Source organism: Drosophila miranda (genome assembly GCF_003369915.1).
Source record: "Drosophila miranda strain MSH22 chromosome Y unlocalized genomic scaffold, D.miranda_PacBio2.1 Contig_Y1_pilon, whole genome shotgun sequence".
Classification (NCBI taxonomy): Eukaryota; Metazoa; Arthropoda; class Insecta; order Diptera; family Drosophilidae; genus Drosophila; species Drosophila miranda.
In genome coordinates this window covers 29,714,275-29,731,157 of record NW_022881603.1, presented here as the reverse complement: position 1 = coordinate 29,731,157, position 16,883 = coordinate 29,714,275, and the positions used below count along the sequence as shown (strand labels likewise).

The following is a 16,883-nucleotide window of genomic DNA, read 5'->3' as shown; positions in this document are numbered from 1 at the left end:
ACAATGTAAGATCGCTCAAACGGGATTGGTTGATAATGTTGCTGATGATCTGTCTTCACAAATCGAAACCGTCAAAACGTCGCCAACCAAAAGCATTTGGGACGAGTATGACAAGCAGTATAACCAAATAACAAAGCCAAGCTGTAACACGGCTGCTGCCATTAGAGAGGTAGATAAATACCTAGCAGAAGAGAACATCAATAGAAAGCAGGACCCTTTGATCTGGTGGACGCAGCGAAAAAATGTATATCCACGACTATACGAATATGCGTTGAAACGTCTTTGTTTGGTGGCCACGTCGGTGCCATGTGAGCGCCTATTTTCTGCAGCAGGAGAAATAGTCCGCAAAAGACGAACGCTTTTGACGCCCAATAAGGTTGAAAGCCTTATGTTTTTACATAATATTATGTGGAATACTTAAAAATGGTGTGTATTTTATAGGTTTTAAAATTATAATGGACAACAGAAGTAAAATTGATTATTGTTTTTCAGCCCCGACTTCTAAAACATAAAAAATGGAAAACGAGATACTTAATTGAAACTGTTGGTTGTGTCCTAGCGATATCAAGTACTAAGTACGAATTAAAATAAATTTAAGAAGTTAAAACGTCAATGAATTGTAGTGCATTATTTACATATAAGCTTAAAACTAGATATGAGACTTTAAAATTGAACAAAGAACAAAAGGACCGATAAACAAAACAGGCCAAAGAACAAAAAAGAACGAACTAAAGGGACAATGAAAAAAAAGAACGATGAACAAAAAAGAACGATGAACAAAAAAGAACGAACGGAAAAGAACGATGAACAAAAAAGAACGATGAACGAAAAAGAACGAATAAGATGAACAAAAAGGAACGAACTAAAAGAACGACTTAGTTCACTGCATAAAAATGAACGAACGAACTTATTCAGTAAATTGAACGATGTTTACCCAACACTACCCTCCACCGACCAACGTGTTGTATGTGAATCTGTGCCTGTGTCTGTGCCTGGCCATCATCGTATCGCTGTTGATTTTGTTGAATCGAATCGAATCGAATGGTTTATGGAATTGAATGCATATTTGAAATGTCGGTCGAACCGGTTCGGGGTTTGGGGGTTTGGGGGGTTTGAGGTTGCTCGATGATCGGCATAACAATTAGCCGCGATTTGCATTTGTAGGGTGGGAGCTGGAGCTGGCGGCGAGTGGGGTTTGCCCAAGAATTCCAGATTTCCAGACACTTTCGTTTTGACCTTTACGGCACTTGTGGTCTCCCACTGGGTCCTTCCTTTTGTTTTCTCGCTTGGCCACCGATACTTACTCGGCTAGATACAGATACATTTGGAATGGACACGGCTTATTGGGTCAGGGTCGCCCTGAATGAGTCTGTGTCTTGCCAAACAGTCAAACAGCGTAGCGGAGCCAGCCAAGACATCATCAGCTACAGATACAGCTAACACATACAACATACAGATACAGATACATATATAGCAACAGGTCACCCCTGCCCCCACCAACAATAGCAGTAATAATGGCAACAAGCTTGGCCCGACTTCGACCTCAGAGCCATACACCGCTCGGCCGCACCTCCAGCGCCGTCTTGTATTATATTTCTCGTGTGGTGCTGCGCCGCTGCCACTTGCCTCAATGCCGCTGCTGCTGCTGCCGCTGCTGCTGCTGCCGCTGCTGCTGGGTTTCTTTTCGGGCATCCATCATGAGCAAATAAACATTAATCAAGCAATCAAAACAGCGCCAAGCTAAAATCGAATCTTGCAAAATGTTTCGTTAAATTTTTGGCTAAATTATAACATTGAACCGTTATTCTGCTGTGCGCCGAAATAACGGTAAAGCTAATGAAGCTAAATTATAATAATCATGTGTCTGTACGGCGAGGTGGCATCGCATTCTTGTTCATCTCTCATTAATGTTATTGTTGATATTGTTCTGGGGGTTCCGAATATAAAGGCCAACGGATTCGGCATCCCATTCGAAGCGGTCGAAACAAGTATAACACATACGATATGTAGTATAACAGTGTATACAATGTAGGGGCAGAGATTATTGTTGCTACCGATAATTATTTACATAATTTTTATTTATTTTTCACTTTTGTTGTGTCGCTTTGTGCCGCGGCTTCTCTTAATTAACATCGTCATCTAAGGGGAACAATAGAGAGAAAGAGAGAGAGAGGGAAAAAGTCCAGCTCTTATCAGCAGCCCTCCTTCAAAAAATATGTACATATTACTTCCACTCTTATCAGAAAATGTTTCGGTTTTAGGTGTTATTTTATTTTGGTGTTTTTGCTTTTTGTCGTTCCCGTCTGCATTTCTGTGACAAATGGGAATTTGTAATTAGTGTCGAAGGAAATAGCAGCAAAAAAAGCGAACAAATAAATGAGAAAAACCAGACCCTGTAAATAGAAAGAAATAGAAATTCCCCCATAGACGGACACAAAACGTACCTTTTTTCTGGCAGTGCATAAACATAGCCGCCAGAAGTGAGGTGCGAGTGCAAGTGCGAGGTGCATACAAAATAATGAAATCGAAAACGGACGGCTTGCAAAAATGCAATACGAAAATGGCATAAATGCAGCTTACACTAACACATGCACACACTCTTCTAGGCACACGCACGCACACACACACAGAAAGAGTGAGAGACGGAGAGGAGACCGACCCGAGCAGAGCAGCACCCGCATTGCATTGCATTGCAAGCATGAAGAAGTGGATAAAGAGAGAGAGAGAGGGAGAGGGAGAGCAGGAGCGGGCGTTGGGAGAGACCAGTTCGATCGACATCGACCGACTAACCCGACAGATCGTGGTGTGAGTGTGTGTTTGCTTGTGTTTTATGTGCCCTTCTAAAAAAGCCCCAAGCTCCAAACTCACTCAAGAGCAGCTGCTCCACTGTGACGTCAGAAAAGCTTTTATTATTTCGTTGTGGGGAGCGCGAGTGGCCGAACACCAACCGAGCCGAGCCGAACCACTCACTCGCGAATATTCTCAGCAGCGGCAGCGACAGCGACAGAGAGCCAGAGGCAGAGGCAGAGTCGTCCATTCAATTCATTTTATTTTTATACCCGATACTCAAAATGAGCATTGGGGTATATTAGATTTGTGGTGAAAATGGATGTGTGTAACTATTAGCGCCTAGTGCTCAAAGACTATAAGAGCTAGAGCAGCGATGTTTTGGATCCAGACTTCTGTGATATGTCACTGCTACAAAAATATTTCAAAACTTCGCCCCGCCCACTTCCGCCCACACAAAGGACGAAAATCTGTGGCATCCACAATTTTAAAGATATGAGAAAACCAAAAACGCAGAATCGTAGAGAATGACCATATCTTTTAGAATGCAGAATCTGAATTGGATCGTATTATTATTATAGCCAGCATCAAGAAAACAATTTCATTTTTTCTCGCCCTGTCTCTCTCTAACACACACGTGGCATAGGTGGCTTTGCTTAGAGTAAAACATTAGCGCCTAGATCTCAGAGACTATAAAAGTTAGAGCAACCAAATTTGGTATCCACACTCCTAACATATCGGACCGAGACGAGTTTGTTTCAAAATTTCGCCACAACCCCTTCCGCCCCCGCAAAGGACGAAAATCTGGGGATATTCACAAATCTCAGAGACTATTAACGCTAGAGTAACCAAATTTGGTATCCGCACTCCTGTTAGATCTCGCTATAAAACGTATATCTCAAAATTTCGCCCCACCCCCTTCCACCCACCCAAAGAACGAAAATTTGTGGCATCCACAATTTTGAAGATACGAGAAAACTAAAAACGCAGAATCATAGATAATGATCATATCTATCAGATTGCTGAATCTGGATCAGATCAGATCATTTTTATAGCCAAAAGGAACAAATCAATTTGCACTGGCTACGCAGCCCCCGACGTCACGCTCAGACTGATTTTCTGTCTCTCTCGCACGCACTCTTAGTCGTGTCGTTCAATATTAGCGGCGTCTGCCGGAGGAGAGCCATACTGATTTAGTATCGGGTATAACTGTAGAGTTGCGGTGTCCGCTGCAACTCACAACGTTCCCCCTCGTTTATTTCTATTTTTATTATTTGTGTTTTATTTCCAATCCAAACGCGCAACCCAACGGACGGCTCTCGGCTAGAGTGCGGTGCCTGAATCAAGAAATATATTAAAAAGAGATATACCATATACATGTACATACGTGCGAGCAGAGAGAAAGAGATGCCAAAAAGTTAAATATTCGAATGAAATAAAAAGTCTCTGTGTGCCAAAAGTGAAGTGAAGAAGTGAACCGCAATACCACTATTTCCAATTGTGATTCCGAAATAAACGATTTGCGAAACGAAATTTACATCCAAAGTCGAGACAGACCGAACCAGCGGCAGCCTGCTGCCATCCCATCCATACGTTGTACGTACGGGTACACAGATGCCGTTACTCCGAGGAGAAGACTTAGTCGCGTTTCGTAGGCGCCAATCGGGCACCCGTTTTGCTCCCCCGGCCGCAAAGCGCCTCTCCTCCCCAATGGTTAGGCCAATGCCGATGCCGATGGTACTGTGCTAAAACAAAATCCACACGGAATCCAAATTCGTTTTTGCGTTACATTTTTCTGCACTGTCGGTACGTAGAAACGTAAAACAAGCCACACAAACACTCGAGGGAGGAGGGGACAGAGATACAGATAGAGATAGAGAGAGAAATGGAAGAAAAAGCCACGATTTTCACTTTTATTTGAGACCAGTCCCCATCGTCTAAGCCAACTAGACATACAGCAGCTACCAGTCTGCACAGATACAAACACGTTAGCATACATATGTATTTTTTTTATTTTATTTTTTTTAATTCCATTTAATTGCTTGTATTTACAACTTATTTTATACTTAAAGCAAACTATATTAAAGGTTAGGCTATGCAAGCCCAACATGTGTGGTACGGCCGTGAAGCAATGCTTCACACATGTGCAGGCTTCGTTTAGACTAACTGGACTCTTGTCTGGTGCTCAACAGCGCGCAGTTCCCTCATAATGGTCGCCGCGAAGCAGCTCGTCGCCTCCCAGTTTTCCGGGGACAGGAGCATGCACGGCACCAAGCTCTGCTTGACTACGGCTCCACCCAGCGCTTCTTCTAGCCGCTGGCGCTGCGCTGCGAACCTGCCACACGAAAATATCGCATGCTCGGCATCCTCCTCCACGTAGTGCCCGCACCAAGAGCATTCTGCGGAGTCCGCGTGCCCGAAGCGATGAAGGCAGCTTCGGAAGCAGCCGTGACCACTGAGGAGCTGAGTCAGGTAAAAGTTGACCTGCCCGTGCTTCCTGCTTACCCACGCGTCGATGGACGGGATAAGCTGGTGGGTCCAACGCCCCTTAGTGGTCGTGTCCCAGGGCTGTTGCCACCTTCTGAGACTCTCCTGTTTGCACGCCATGCGTACCTGCCTTTTCGCCGCCGCGTCCATTCCTCTGCCATGTGTTTCCTGGTAGTATGTGGACCGTTCATCCGCCAGGAATTCCAGGGGTGCTATGCCCGCGATCACGTGTGCTGCCTCGTCCGAGACCATTCGGAAGGCACTGGTGATCCGAATCGAAGAGAGGCGGTGCGTGGCTGCCAGACCCCGTGCGTAGCTCGCTGTTCGAAGGGCCTTTGCCCAGATTGGCGCCGCATATAGCATCACCGATCTCGTGACACTCGTTAGCAGTTGTCGCCGCCATTGCTTTGGTCCTCGGGTGTTCAGCATTAGCCTCGAGAGCGCACCGTTGGTGGTCGCCGCCTTCGTGCCCATGTAGGCCAAGTGCTCCCGAAAGCAGAGGCGTGTGTCCACCAGGACACCAAGGTATTTGATAGCGCGCTTAGACGAAACCGGGGTACCTGCCACTGAGATGTTGGCCGTCTCGACTTTCTTCCGGCTGGATACCAGCACTGCCTCTGTTTTGTGGGGTGCGAGTTCGAGCCCGACCAGGTCCAGCCACTGTTGAATGCGCGCTATCGTTTGGTTGCAGGTCGTTTCCACGACTGACAGGTCTTTTGCCACCACTAGGACAGCCACATCGTCTGCAAAACCCACCATGTGTACTCCGTGGGGGAGGCTGAGTCGCAAGATGCCGTCATACATTGCGTTCCACAGAGTGGGGCCAAGCACTGAACGCTGCGGGACGCCTGCCGATACCTCGTATTCCTCCGTGCCAGCCTGCGTGTCGTACAAAAGCAGCTTCTCTCAAAGTAGCTTTGTACCATCCGCTGCAGGTACCTGGGTGTGTCGAAACTCTCCAGCGCCCTTAGGATGCAGCTCCACCTCGCCGTGTTGAACGCGTTCTTAATGTCTAGGGTGACTACTAGGCAGTACTCTTTCCCGCCGCCTTTCCACCGAGTGCCGGCAATTGCACCGGAGGCAATGTCCACCACCTTACGAACGGCGTCTATCGTGGATCGGGCCTTGCGAAAGCCGTATTGGTGCGGTGAGAGGTCGCCAGCCTCCGCGATGGAGCGTTCCAGTCGCGCGCAGACCACCTTCTCAAGCAGTTTACCCGCGGTGTCGATCAGGCAGATAGGCCTATACGACGACGCTGTCCCCGGCGGCTTGCCTGGCTTGGGAATAAGCACTAGCTTCTGTATTTTCCACCTCACAGGGAACACTCCTTCCCGAAGGCACTGATTTAGCAGCTTCGCAAAGATGTCCGGACGCGTGGAGAGGGCGAGCAAGAGGGCTCTGTTCGGGATAGAGTCCGGCCCAGGAGCCTTGTTCGGGCTGATGCTCCTGGCTGCGCTTTCGACTTCCTCGAGTGACACCTCCTCGATGTGTGCCTGACTGTGCGGCTGCAGTGTGAGGCAACGGACATCCCCGATGTGGTCAGCCCTGTGCGGAAAGAGTTCCTCCACGATAGATCTTGTCGTGTCGGGGTCCGATGGGGGTGCCTGCCTCTTGGCGCAAAGTTTGTTCGTCACCAACTTGTACGCCCTTCCCCATGGGTCCTGCTCCGCAGAGTCGCATAGCTTGAGAAAGCACTGGCGCTTGCTATCCCTAATGGCCGCCTTGAGGGCCCTTCTGCAGTCCCTAAACGTGGATTGCCATTGCGGAAAGGCAGTGCTTCCGCGCGAGCGCTGGTAGCGGCGTCGAGCTTGGTTGCATTCCCGGCGTAGCGCGGCAATGTCCTCGTTCCACCAGAACACAGGTTGGTGGTGGCGACCGTAGTGCTACCTCTGCGCCATGGTGGCATTGCATGCTGCCTCCAGATGCTCCATGACATGATTGGCCATGCATTCAGCATTTCCATTCGCCGTGAGATTGGACATAAGCTCCATGAACAGGGCCGTATTGAGCGTTTCGGCGCGATAGCATCTCCATCTGGGCGCAGCTGTCTCTACGCTACACGTCTGTTGGCCTGTGTCCCATATAATTGCCCTGTGGTCGCTCCCTGTGTAGATGTTGCTGATGCTCCAGCCCGATGAATTAAAAAGTGAGCTGCTGACAAATGTAAGGTCGATGACCGATCCTGTTCCTGCTCTGAAAAAGGTATGCTGGTTTCCCTCGTTGAGGAGCGCGATGTCCAGGGGCGCAATGATCTCCAGCAGAGCTCTACCTCTCGCATTCGTCGCCACGCATCCCCACTCCTCAGCCCACGCGTCGAAGTCCCCTCCAATGGCTATTGGGTGACGTCCTCTAGCATCAGCCGCTAGGTTGTCTAGAGTACCTGCGAACTCGGAGAGCGTCAGGCTTGGGGCAAGGTAGACGCTGTATATCCACACACCTCCGACCTTGGCGCGCACAAACCCAGCAGCAGCGCTTGAGAGGGAAAGCTGCAATGGCGTGGCCCCGCATAGCCATATCGCGGCCTTTTTGGTGGCATCCAAGATGAACCCAGGGGACTCCCTAGTTTGATATGGCTCGCTGAGGATGGCGAGGTCAATTGCCAATTCTCTTATGGATTGGCTCAGCAGGTCTTGAGCCGCAGCGCAGTGGTTGAGGTTGAGCTGCATAACCCAAAGGGGATGCTTTTCTAGGGACAAATGCACTAAAAACCTCTTCAAGGGCAAATTCCTTGCAAGCCTTTTGTGGATTGCCTCATGAAAATGCAGTAAACAATTACAATAAATACACGACAGCCGCAATTTGTGCTAGTTTAGTGTGGCGACGACGTCAATGGCAATTAATAAATAAATAATTGGCAAGGAAAAGTACAAAAATCAAAGCAAAGATTAGTATTCCGACTAGCGGATACCCACTGCTCGGATGTGTTTCCTAGTGCTAAGACTCTTCCTTCTGCTGTATGTCTGTTCATAGAACATACCCTTGTTCTCTGCCAATATACCCCGTATAATAAAAACAAATACGAAAGCATCCCCAGCCCCGAGCTAACTGGAACTGAGTGAATAATAATGCTCTCAACTCAACCCATCAGCGGGTGCCCCGAATGTGAACACAGCCACGCGGCAGTTCTCATACGGAGATGCAAAGCAAGCAGAACAAAACCTCCCAACCACAGCACACCACACCACACCACACCATACTGAACCGAACCCGGACACAGAAAGACAATTTTAGTTGGATATAATACGAAATTCACACGAAAACTAAGCACAAATTAATGCACCCATAGTCGCAGTCTCTCTCAGTCGCAGTCTTAGTCTGAGCTTTGCTGCTGTTCTCTCCGTTTGCCTGTGAATGATATTTTGTTATACAAAAAGCTTTTTATACCCGAAACTCAAAATGAGTATTGGGGTATATTAGATTTGTGGTAAAAGTGGATGTGTGTCACGTCCAGAAGGAATCGTTTCCGACCCCATAAAGTATATATATTCTTGATCAGCATCAATAGCCTAGTCGATTGAGCCCTGTCTGTCTGTCCGTCTGTCCGTCCGTCCGTCCGTCTGTCCGTCCTCTTCAGCGCCTAGTGCTCAAAGACTATAAGAGCTAGAGCAACGATGTTTTGGATCCAGACTTCTGTGATATGTCACTGCTACAAAAATATTTCAAAACTTCGCCCCGCCCACTTCCGCCCCACAAAGGACGAAAATCTGTGGCATCCACATTTTTAAATATACGATAAAACCAAAAACGCAGAATCGGTGAGGATGACCATATCTTCTACAGTGCAAAATCTGAACCAGATCGTATAATGATTATAGCCAGAATCAAGAAAACAATTTCATTCTTTCTCGCTCTGTCTCTCTCTAACACACAGGTTTCATGGTCGGTTTTGTCAATTGCAAAATATGAGTTCAAGGATCTCAGAACCTATAAAAGCCAGAGCAACCAAATTTGGTATCCACACTCCTGTGATATCGGACCTTGACCGTTTCGTGTCCAAATTTCGCCACACCCCCTTCCGCCCCCGCAAAGGACGAAAATCTGGGGCATCCACAAATCTCAGAGACTATTAAGGCTAGAGTAACCAAATTTGGTATCCGCACTTCTGTTAGATCTCACTATAAAACGCATATCTCAGAATTTCGCCCCACCCCCTTCCGCCTTCTCGAAGGACGAAAATCTGTTGCATCCACAATATTGCACATTCGAGAAAACTAAAAACGCAGAATCATAGATAATGACCATATCTATCAAGTTGCTGAATCTGGATCAGATCGGATCATTTTTGTAGCCAAAAGCAAGAAATCAATTTTCAGTGGCTACGCAGCGCCCGACGTCACGCTCAGACTGATTTTCTGTCTCTCTCGCACGCACTCTTTGTCGTGTGGTTCATTAGCGGCGTCTGCCGCAGGAGAGCCATACTGACTTAGTATCGGGTATAACTGACGAGATGCGGTGTCCGCAGCAAATCACACCGTTCCACCTCGTTTATTAATTTATTTGTTGTTTTGTGCCATTATATATATGTATGTACATATGTATGTATTGTCTAGCCAATGCCAAATGTGATGTGCCGCCCGGGGGCTTCTTTTAATTAATTTGCTTTAAATTTTGCTAAATTCGTCTTCAGTGACTTCGCCGGGGGGAGATGCCCGTAGGGCTCTTCTCTTAATAATCTCCTTTATCCTTTATCTCCTTGCATTGCGTGCTCTTTCTGCGCGACGCAGTTTGGTAGCCATAGTTGCGGCCATGAATCTAATCGCGGCCCAGTTTTCTTCCGACTCCAGCAGGCATTCTGCCAGGTTTGCCACCGCTGGCATTCTTCCAAGCTTGTTGCTTAGATCCTCTCAATCTTGCCGAAATCTTGGACATTCGAAGAAGCGGTGCTCTGCGTCTTCGATGACCCCTGCACAGACCACGCAGAAGGGGTCGCCCTCGTGCTTAAATCTATGCAGGTAGGCTTTAAAGCAACCGTGTCCTGTCAGCAGTTGTGTCAGGTGATACTCCACTTGTCCATGGCTACGGTTCAGCCAACTCTTCAGGTCTGGGATTAGCCTATGGGTCCATCGCCCTTTGCTGCTGTTATCCACGAATCTTGCCATTGCAGGATTGTGCGCTGCCTTAAGGCACCTCTGGTGTCCTGGTCCGTAGTCCCCAGGGTTCGCTGTGCCCTGATTCCTGCGGCTTCTCTTGCCAGCAGATGGATGGGAATCATTCCTGCTACCACTAGTGCGGCGTCTTGGGATACCGTTCTGAATGCGCAACACACCCTCAGGGCACACAGCCTCTGGACTGCGTTGCATTCTCGGGCATATGTTTTATGCTTCATTGCATCAACCCATATTGGTGCAGCGTACATTAGCTTTGAGCTCGCTAGTAGCTTTCGCCTTGGCTGTTTCGGGCCTCCGGTGTTGGCCATGATGCGGGATAGGGCCACTGCGAGAGACAGAAAATCAGTCTGAGCGTGACGTCGGGCGCTGCGTAGCCACTGCAAATTGATTTGTTCCTATTGGCTATAACAATGATCTGATCTGATCCAGATTCAGCAATCTGATAGATATGGTCATTATCTATGATTCTGCGTTTTTAGTTTTCTCGAATGTGCAATATTGTGGATGCAACAGATTTTCGTCCTTTGTGGGGGCGGAAGAGGGCGGGGCGAAGTTTTGAAATAAACGTTTTATAGTGAGATCTAACAGAAGTGCGGATACCAAATTTGGTTACTCTAGCCTTAATAGTCTCTGAGATTTGTGGATGCCCCAGATTTTCGTCCTTTGCGGGGGCGGAAGGGGGTGTGGCGAAATTTTTAAACAAACTCGTCTCGGTCCGATATATTAGGAGTGTGGATACCAAATTTGGTTGCTCTAGCTTTTGTAGTCTCTGAGATCTAGGCGCTAATGTTTTACTCTAAGCAAAGCCGCCTATGCTACGTGTGTGTTAGAGAGAGACAGGGCGAGAAAAAATGAAATTGTTCTCTTGATGCTGGCTATAATAATAATACGATCCAATTCAGATTCCGCAGTCTTAAAGATATGGTCATTCTCTACAATTCTACGTTTTTGGTTTTCTCATATCTTTAAAATTGTGGATGCCACAGATTTTCGTCCTTTGTGGGGGCGGAAGTGGGCGGGGCGAAGTTTTGAAATATTTTTGTAGCAGTGACATATCACAGAAGTCTGGGTCCAGACTTCGTTGCTCTAGCTCTTATAGTCTTTGAGCACTAATCGCTGAAGGGGACGGACAGACGGACGGACGGACAGACGGACAGACGGACAGACAGACAGGGCTCAATCGACTCGGCTATTGATGCTGATCAAGAATATATATACTTTATGGGGTCGGAAACGATTCCTTCTGGACGTTACACACATCCACTTTTACCACAAATCTAATATACCCCAATACTCATTTTGAGTATCGGGTATAAAAAGAAAGAGAAAAAACCTAAAGCAGATAAAACTTATACAAGAGATAGAGCTAAACGATATAATAGCCCCATACCACGCACACACACAAACACAGGCAGTAGCACGAAAAACAGAAGGCGAGAATTAGAGAAGTGGGTAATCGGGGAATGAGGAATTCGCCCCCCACACCTGCCTCTCCCTTTTCGATATTCTGCCACGATAACAACGCGGAACTTTTGACCGAACCGAACCGATACGAGCCGAGTAGAGCCAAAAATGATTGCGGCTGTTGTTTTTGTCGATTAAAATAAGCAATAAATAGAACAGAATTTAATGTTTAGCGCAGCGCGTAGGCTGCACTCAGACGACACACACACACACACACACACACACACATGCTGCCAGCACTGACTGTGTCTGCACCAGCAGAAGTCCCTGTCAATCCCTTTGACTTCAGCAGTGCTTCCACAGACAAAAGCGGTACAGGACCAAAGGCCGACGGAGATCTGCGGTCGATCCTGGCTTCGCTGGTAGAAAAGTCGACGGAATTGTCGAAGATGCTGAGGGACGCTCGTTATCTCAACAAGGAGATGAAAGAGTTGGCGCAGAACGTGGTGAGGATGCAAAAGTCCGCGCTTCACAGCTTCGACGCAAAGTTTCAGAGGAAGGAGAGGGTGGAGCGGCGTGATCAGGAGACGCAGTGCTCCCCTCAACACGATGCGTCGACAAGGTACCTGGACAAGCCGACGAGGAGCTCGCCGAAGCGGAGAAACAATATGAGTGGCCATCCCACGTTGCAGTCCCGCGAACAACCGGCAAGGAAGACCGAATCAGCTGCACCTACCGAAGGTGAATGGGAGAAGGTGAAGAGCAGAGCGCACGCCCGGAAGCCAAGGCCCCGTCCGGATGTTATTATCATCGAGCCAAAAGGGGAAATGACTTACGCGGAGATCCTTAACCTCGTCACCCGCAACCAGAGCGAGAAGATGAAGAAGGTCGGCGAGAGTGTGAGCAGCGTGAAGCGAACAGCCAAAGGTGCTCTTCTATTGGAGCTCAAAGACGCCTCGAAGGAGACCGCGCAGCTGCTTCGCGAGGACATAGGCACTGTCCTAGGAGGCAAGGCGGAGGCGCGAGCACTCACCCAGCAGACGAGGCTAGAGATGCTCGACTTGGATGAGATGGCTACCTCGGAGGACGTGAGGAAGGCCTTCAGCGAGCAAATGGGGATTACACTCGATGTGGACGCCATTAAGAGTTTGCGCCCAGGCTTTGGTGGTACCCAGCGGGCTATTATTTGCCTGCCGGCGACCCTTGCGACGAAGGCGCTATCCGTTGGTAAGGTTAAAGTGGCATGGTCCGTCTGCCGCATACGGGAGCGAAATCTGCCGTTAAAGTGCTTCAGGTGCCTTGAGATCGGCCACGTTGCACTTAATTGCAAAAGCTCTGTAGACAGAAGCGGGTGGTGCTTCCGCTGTGGGTCTGAGGAGCACAAGATAAGCGACTGCCACAATGAGGCAAAATGCTTCCTTTGTGTCGGAAAGGGCAAGCCCCACTCACACGTAGCTGGTAGCCACAGGTGCCCCATGGCACCCAAAGAGAAGGCAAGTCAAAACGCTGGACATGGTTAGGTTTTACCAAATAAACCTAAGCCATTGCGAGGCTGCCACAGATCTGCTCTCTCAGTCGGTGCGTGAAATGAGATCGGACGTTGCAATAATTAGCGAACCATACATTTCCCCGAGGATGGATTCTGGGTCCAAAGCTCCTCAGGAAAAGCAGCAATATGGGCTTGCGGTAAGCCTCCTCTGCGGCCCTCAGTGTGCGCTGAGTTCCGACATTTCGTCAGGGCAAAACTGGGGAACTTATGGATTTACAGCTGCTATCTCCCCCCAAGCTTGAGCCGTCATAGCTTCGCTGCGGCGATGGACGAATTGGCCGACGACGCCAGGCACCACAAACCAAATGTGATTGCTGGCGACTTCAATGCTTGGGCCCAGGAGTGGGGCAGTGACATCTCCAGAAGCAGCAGCTCGGACGCCATATACAAGGGACACGCACTGCTTGAGGCCTTCGCTGCGTTGGACGTAGCATTGTTGAATCAGGGGACCGCGAATACCTTTAACAGGGGTGGCTCTGGGTCAGTCATCGACCTTACATTCGCCTCTAGCAGCCTTTCCCCTCTGTCCACCTGGCGCCTGGGTAACCACTATACGGCCAGCGACCTCGAGGCAGTGGTGTTCTCGATAGGCGGAGAAGGTGTTTGCAGACTGACCAGGGCAACGCAGACAAACCGGAGAGCAGCCTACAATCCCGAATCAATGCGGATTCCAAGGTTCTTGGAGGCGCTGAGGAATATGGAGGTCGGAGACTCAGCTCAACAGATGGTCAACCAGCTTCTGGAGTCCCTACTGCTCGCATGCGATGCCAGTATGAGTCGCAAGAGGCCATTCAAGGGTAAGCAATCGCCGACCTATTGGTGGAATGACGAGATCCAGGAGGCCAGACGCACTTGCCTGTCAGCTAGAAGGCGATATCAACGGGCTCGCAGAAGGAGTGGCACTAGCTGGCCAAGGCTACAGGCGGAGTAATGCGGAGCTAGAAAAGCACTAAAGAACGCCATCAAGGAGAGCAAGAGGGAGTGCTTCCTGCAGCTTTGCGACTCAGCCGAGAAGGATCCGTGGGGACGTGCCTACAAGACGGTAATGAAGCGAATTCATGGCAGCAACGCGGGGTCGCCGTCTGACCCAGACCAGTTGCGGACGATTGTTGAGGCATTGTTCCCATCCGGGGATCACGGTCTTGCCAGCAGTGCCGTCGCACACCAGCCTGCATACTCGGTCGAACCGGTCACGGAGGACGAAATCGTCGCCCTGGCCCAAAGCTTAAAGGCCAAGAAGGCTCCAGGCCCTGATGGAATCCCCAACCGTGCGGTAAAACTGGCGATGGCATACAACCCGCACGAGTTTGCTAAGGCATTCACGCAGTGCCTGCGGGAAGGACTATTTCCGCCGCAGTGGAAGTTGCAACACCTGGTGCTCTTGCCAAAGCCAGGAAAGCCGCCGGACGATCCCTCCTCGTTTCGACCGATTTGCTTAATCGACTCGCTGGGGAAGACTCTGGAACAAATAATCCGTAGAAGACTAGACAACGCCATCGAGGATGCTGGGGGACTTTCACCAAACCAATACGGCTTCAGGAGTGGGAGGTCAACGGTGGACGCCATAGGCAGGGTAGTTGACATAGCCTCCAAGGCAGTGGAGGGAACTCGATGGAAGGGCGGCAAGAAGGAATACTGCCTGATTGTCACCCTAGACATCAGGAACGCCTTCAATACGGTGAAGTGGGAGTGCATCCTGGACTCACTTAACCGGCGCGGTGTACCCCAATACCTTCAGGCAATCGTAAGGAGCTACTTCGCGGGAAGACTGCTGGAGTATAATACGGAGGCCGGCGCGCAGACTCACGGCATAACGGCAGGAGTTCCCCAAGGATCAGTGATGGGTCCCGTATTATGGAACATTGCCTACGATGGAGTCATGAGATTAGCTCTTCCAGGCGGATGTCAGCTAACCTGCTACGCAGATGATGTCGCCCTGACGGTGGTGGCCAAGCACCTGGACGTCGTCGAAGCAAATTGTGACACCGCAATCCAGCTGATTGCAGACTGGCTCCGCTCTGCGGGACTAGAGATAGCCGCTCATAAAACCGAGGCAGTATTGGTGAGCACCCGTTCGACTGTGGAGACCGCTCACATCAGGGTTGGCGACCAGATACTATCGTCGAAACGAGCCATTCGGTATCTGGGCGTCATGATCGACACCAGGCTCAGTTTCCGTGAACACCTAAGCTACGTCCAGGAGAAAGCGGCAAACACGAGTCGGGCGCTGTTCCGAATACTGCTGAACACCCGTGGCCCGAAGCAGGAGAGGAGGATTCTGCTGACCAGTGTAGTCCGCTCAGCCATGACCTACGCAGCAGACGTATGGGCGGATGGAATTAAAGTTGCCAGCTACGCTAGGGGCGTAAAAGCCACTCATCGCCTCTGCGCGCTCCGGATCTGCTGCGGCTTTCGGACCATATCCGACGACGCTGCCCTAGTCCTGGCGGGTGTCCTTCCAATTGACCTTCTGGTGCTTGAGGAGAGGGCCGTGGCCGAGGCCATCCGGGCCGGCGCGGCAAGGAGAGACGCGAGCAAGCAGGCCCGTGAAGGAAGCCTCAGAGCATGGCAAAGCCGCTGGGACGGCTCTGATAAAGGACGGTGGACACACCGCATGATTCCGGATGTCCGATATTGGATCGGCAGGCGACACGGTGTGGTCAATTTCCATTCCACACAGCTTCTGAGCGGACACGGCTGCTTCAGCCATTTCCTTTGGAGGTTCGGCCACGAGAACTCGCCGAACTGCTCGTGGTGCGGCGACGCCACTGAAGACGCTGAGCACATCATTTTTCAATGTGGGCGCTTCTCACTTATTAGGGAGGAGTTGTGGCGAGCCGCCGGCGGGCAGCTCACGCCGAACAACCTGATCGAGAAGATTGTGGAAGACCCCATGGTATGGTCGGCCTGGAGCAACTTTGCAGCCGGCGCCATGAAGGAGCTGCGTAGGTGCGAGCGCCGAAGGAACGAGAGTGGCTAGGAGGAACCATGGTCCCTGCGAAGCAATGCTTTGCGGCCGTCCCGCAGAGACCCGGAACTTCCTGCCGGTCTCTCCAACTCAATACAGCTCCCTGTCTAGCTTTAGTTAAGTCCCAGGCTTATAAAATTTAATAAAATTAAGAGTTAATACAGAAAAAAAAAAAAAAAAACACATACACACAGACCGAGTGCTCATATATGAGACGGATAAGGGGACACGTGAGCACCAAAACACTGGAGGAGTTCCCCAAGGATCGGTCCTCGGCCCGCAGCTGTGGAACATTATGTATGATGGAATCCTCAAGATGGATATGCCAATGGGCGCCACGGTGATAGGCTTTGCCGACGACATAGCAATAGTCGTAGTGGCAAAACAGAAAGAAGCGGCGGAAGAAATCTGCAACGACGCGGTAGAGAGAGCCAGAACATGGCTATCAGGGAAGGATCTCTCATTAGCCACCCCCAAAACGCAGGCGGTGCTCATAAGCAGCAGGAAAGTAGTGGAGACGGCCACGATCCGAGTAGAGGACTGCACTATTAGCTCCAGTCCAAGCCTGAAGTACCTGGGG

The 16,883-nt window shown here is 49.8% G+C and overlaps 1 protein-coding gene across 2 annotated transcripts in view; it reads left to right on the top strand.

Annotated features, from left to right (window-relative positions):
* Positions 1–16,883, top strand: part of LOC117190004 (terminal nucleotidyltransferase 5C-like) — a 60,555-nt gene that overhangs the window by 38,437 nt on the left and 5,235 nt on the right. The window contains exon 1 of one of the 2 annotated variants that reach the window (XM_033395093.1): positions 4,490–4,593. The exons of the other annotated variant lie outside the window; for it this stretch is intronic. The gene's annotated coding sequence lies outside the window, so the exon portion shown is untranslated. Of the gene's footprint in view, positions 1–4,489; positions 4,594–16,883 lie in introns of those variants that run through there. 2 annotated transcript variants of the gene reach the window in all.